This window comes from Amblyomma mixtum, chromosome 7, assembly GCF_055824585.1.
Source record: "Amblyomma mixtum isolate Tamu chromosome 7, ASM5582458v1, whole genome shotgun sequence".
Classification (NCBI taxonomy): domain Eukaryota; kingdom Metazoa; phylum Arthropoda; class Arachnida; order Ixodida; family Ixodidae; genus Amblyomma; species Amblyomma mixtum.
The window spans coordinates 35,286,728-35,291,797 of record NC_143018.1 but is presented as its reverse complement, the minus strand read 5'-3'; positions in this window follow the sequence as shown (position 1 = coordinate 35,291,797).

Here is a 5,070-nt window from a genome sequence, read left to right as displayed (position 1 = left end):
GCCATCGTTAGCTCTACTGAAGGGCGACCTGTTCCAGACATACAGCGGCACCGGCGAGCATGTGTTTCGAGCCGCCTTGAGATGGGTGTCTGTTTCTTTGATCTCTAGAGAGATAGCGACACGGAGGCAGACAGTGCACGGGGCATCTTGTTTTCGCCTATCGTTACGCCGGTCACCGATGAATTCTTAAGGAGGGAAGGTAAAATCAGCCGTGTCCACCCCCGCTTTGTCGGGCTGCTCAGGGGCAAGCGGGCGATGAGTTGGCGCCGCCGCCGCTCGCTGTCTCCTCCGATCCACGGGTAGCGCAGTTCGGTAGAAGCGCCGCTTTCAGAATCTCCGGCAAAGGGGATTAGCTGCTTTTGTTCACGGCGACGCAGTCTCCCGAGGCGCCCCCACACCAGCGTTCTTTGCGTCTTCTGCGAAAACCAGCGCCTTTGGTCAACGCAGCCCGATGGCGCCTGCCTGGCTCGCCTGTCACCTCTGGCTGGGCCTCAAATCACAACAGCGCCCATGTACTGTGCGTGTCAGTGCATGGTAAAGAGACCCAGGTGGTCGACATTACCCGGAACTCTGTACTACTCCATCCCTCATAGCCTGAGTCGTTTTGGGGCTCTGAACCCCATAAAAACACAAAAACAAATTTTCCGACTGGAGTGGCGAGTGTTCCTTCCCCTCGGAAGTTGCGCGGCGTTCCTTTCACCCCCAAAGTGCGCATTCGGGGATACTGCGGCAAGTAAGCCCTTGCACGTGTGCGCGCCTCTGTGTTTGTGCTTGGGTGTTTTTAGTGGCCGGTTGTCAGCGAAGCTGAGAACAACCAAGACAGCGGACGAGAAAACGACGAGCGGAGAGCAGTGTGTGTGCGGTTGCTCGACTGTGCGGATGCGCAAGCAAGATGGAGCGAGGTGTATGAAGCTGCGAGCGTGCATTTATCTTGTAAATAAGTTTTCGTTGTATATATAGTCATCTTTTGTTTTCAACGTACGCGTTCAACAGTTTTTCCAATCAATGTGTATGATGAGTGTGCACCGAGAGCGTGTAATGAAGCACAGAAGTGAATTTATCACACGTGTAATTACGCAATTCGCCCAGAAAAATCCGAGGCGCCTACAGTTGCTGTTCAAGGAAGACTGACTGAGTGACTGTAGTTGCGTGTTTGTGAACATATTGTGCTGTGTGCTAGTCATCAATCCGGGTGAGTCGAGAACCCGTATGCAGCAAGACTGAGCACTCTTCTCCACGAAGTGATATAGCATCTTTTTGCATTTTTATTAATTTTAGTTGTTTCTTCGTTGATAAACTCCAATGTACCTCTCCTAGCCGCGCTTTAATTTGCTGTTTGTAATGTTTCTTTCATGTGTGCATTTTGTTTAATTTTTATTTATATATAAATAAATAAATTTACTCCGCAAATAGCGCCTTTCTGCTACGAACATACCCCCCCCCCCCCCCCCCCGGGGCACCAACGGGGCCCCCCCCTGCAAAAAATTCTGCGGACGCCCTTGCCTTTCCCTGGATCTAACAGAAACGATGACTGACTAGCAGTGCACAAACGTTTCGTGCCACAGGCACTTGACCCTTGCTGTTTCCGTCGAAACAAATATTCGCACTAAAAACTAACGAGTGTAACCGCTGCGGCGGATAACGCTAGGAGCGATGGTTCTGACAAAGCGCGACCCGTACCACTGAACAGCTGATCACGATTACTCTCTTGTGAGGCCGATAATCGCAGCACTTCACGGGCAATCTCAGGAGAAAAGCTACTTTTGTGTGATATTTTCTTCGTGCCTACAAAGCTTATTTCTAATTTCATTTGCTACATGGCGATAACGAAATGCGTTTCGCGACGTCTCGACATGTAGCGTCGGTACTGCAACATTTGTATCGCCGATGTCGGGGATCTTCTGACAAAGCGCGACCCGTACCACTGAACAGCTGATCACGATTACTCTCTTGTGAGGCCGATAATCGCAGCACTTCACGGGCAATCTCAGGAGAAAAGCTACTTTTGTGTGATATTTTCTTCGTGCCTACAAAGCTTATTTCTAATTTCATTTGCTACATGGCGATAACGAAATGCGTTTCGCGACGTCTCGACATGTAGCGTCGGTACTGCAACATTTGTATCGCCGATGTCGGGGATCGCAGTCCGAAAATAGAAATGCGCTCAAATCAAGCGCTCTTGCCTTTTTTGCCTGGGCGTCTTTGTGACCCTTCTGCATCCAGCAAGACACTAAGCAATATGTGGGCATACTGAGGACGGTGAAACTCGAGCGCGCGCGACGAGTGTGTACCAGTACGTGCTGTGAATCCGGCGGCTATCCTCCAACATGGCGGATCGCGCGCGGCGACCGCTAGATGGCAGTGCATTTCGCATAAGGTCTATTGAATCGAAAAGTTTAAGCTGACCGACCAATGTTACTTCAAATAGAGCCAGAAAGCGCATGCACGTTGTGCTGATGTTACCGTGAACATAACATGCGACGAGACACAGGGTTACAATACAAACAAAAAACCGCTTTCAAAATTTGAGAACAAATTGCTCACCTTCTCACAAGTTCACGAAACCGGAGACGATGCCGTGTGGCTGCCGCCAGTCACTCGTGATGCAATGCAATGCCGCTGACTTTCCTTGAGCAATTTTCAGTCGATTAAACTTCGAACTGTTCGCACCGACCACCGTTCACCTCACCAAGCATGTGTGCACGGAGGAAGTAAAATTCATGCGGGCAAGTCAGCCGCGCAAAACTCCGAGCACGATGCCATTTGCAGAGCTATGGTGTCTAGCAGAGCTGCACGGGAAATTCATAGCCCCATTCGCGTATTCGCGTCCGCAAAAGCGCACCACCTTGAAAACATATCAGATGTATTTAATTTTACCGTAGCTTTTTTAGCTGACAACTTGAATGGTTTTACATATTAAAATTTTCTTTTCGTTTCATGAGCGTTGTTACCACAAGAGCGCAGGGCATGCAGCTTGGCCATGACGAGTCGAAGCGCTAGCCAAGCCCGCAGTCGGATCCATGCGCGGAATTGCGGAGTATGTGTGGTGTTGAGTGAACAGGTGCTTTAGAACGGTTTTTGTTCTTCCGTGTTCGCTGCGTGCGTCCTGCGCGCTGTATTGTCGTTACGGTGTGTGTATGTGTGCGGCCCGGTGTTGAGTGAACAGGTGCTTTAGAACGGTTTTTGTTCTTCCGTGTTCGCTGCGTGTGTCCTGCGCGCTGTATTGTCGTTACGGTGTGTGTATGTGTGCGGCCCGTACGCCGCATTGGAGTGTACGACCGCTTGCTGTCCCATGCGGCATCGATGCATAGTAAAACGACCGTGCAGAATGTGCGTCACAATGACAGTGGCCCTGCACTAAAGAGGAGACGAAGCCGGCGGAAAAGCTGCTCACCCTCGTGGGACTGCAAGAATCTGGCGAGGAACGGTCGACACGCGTTTCGGTGGATGATTTCGTTTATCAAGCTAAAAAATTCAGCACTGGCCAATAGCACTGATGAGCTGCTGCTGCGTCATGATAAACACCTGTCTAATGTTTATTACAAGCTTGTTGGATGTGAACGTGGCCATGAGTGGTATTCGTCGAGCAGCGGCCCTCAGGAGGTGGAACCAGTCGACACCTGAAGACGATTACTGTTTGCCCGCGCCCTGGCGCCTCGCTTCCAACCGCATGCGTTGGCGTTATTTATATCTGCTTTTCACACGTAGTGGAACTGTCGCAAACATTACAGCCGCATCTTTCAAACGTGCCGTGTGAAGAGGACCATTTTTCATATTTTTTTGAGGGAGGGGGTGGGGGGAATGAGCGGCTGCTCAAATGTCATTCTTTATTATTTTGAGCTTATTTTCCATAAATGTGCCAGGTTGTCCCATTCTTGCCTCTTGGTTGCATGTAAGCAGTGCATTTATTGGGCATAAATTTCTTTGCTGTTGTATTTGCACAGGTTTAATGATTCTCATTGTATTGTGGTGACACATCATTGTATACACTCCTTGCAGAATGTCTAAGGGGGTAATAAATTACTGAGCAGAGAGTATGCCCTGTGATAAATGCGAGGAACATTACTGATTTACTTCACACTTGGCATGTTCTGTTGTCGTTAGTGGTTATGTATGCCTTTCCTGCTGCTTTCCAGTGTAGGGGCGAGAGGCATGTCAAGCTCCACTTAGCAGCTTTTTTCCGTCCACTCTTTACTGGTAAACATGGTAAAATAAACTGAACATAATGCATGCTTGCTGAGACTTAGCTTAGACTACAATTCATTTATTTACTCTCAGGGCCTATCAGCGCCAGATAGAGGAGTGGGTGGCTAACAAAAATACATGTGTAATAGGCAGATTAGTTAAGGTGATTATACACAGCATACTTGAAGGCGTCGGATGCAGTGATGGACATGACAAAGGCGGAGAAGACGTGACAGTTGGAAACGTAGAAAAGTAGAGATCTGCGTGAGCTTACACATGACTTAAGGTGAACACTAGCAAAAAATTAAGAAGGTGCAGAAGACTGAGGCCAGAGTTATAGCTAGTTTAACAAAGAAAAGAACCTCTCAGCAAGCCAAAATGAGCACATGCAAGCAGTTACGTAAACATGGAACATAAAACTTTTTGGATGGAAGAAAAGCCAAGGCACATTGCTCATTGTGACGTTGCTTAAAAAGTGGGTGTCTAGTTGTTCACCTTCATATCTGGTCCTTCCACACCTAGCAACTGAAATGCCATCAATGAGGAGCATCTCCAATCACTCTAATTGCATGGGAGGTACACATCTCCAGATGTCAGAGGCTTGGTGTCTCATTTTAGTCTAGATAGTTTGGTAGATATAAACATTGCCACATCTAAGAGGCATGTGGTAGCCTTGTAGGGGGTGTATTTTGTAAGTCTTACAGCATGTTGTGCAATGCTGGCATGTTTCATTATTTACATTGCAGTAATATGTTAGCACAGGCGAGAAAGTTTGTAACTGAGCAGAAAAAAACAATATTCATGCCATGTCTTAGCCGCATTCTTAGTACCATATAAAACATAGTGCGTGTAAGGAACTCCTCATTTTTTTATAATTTTTCTTTC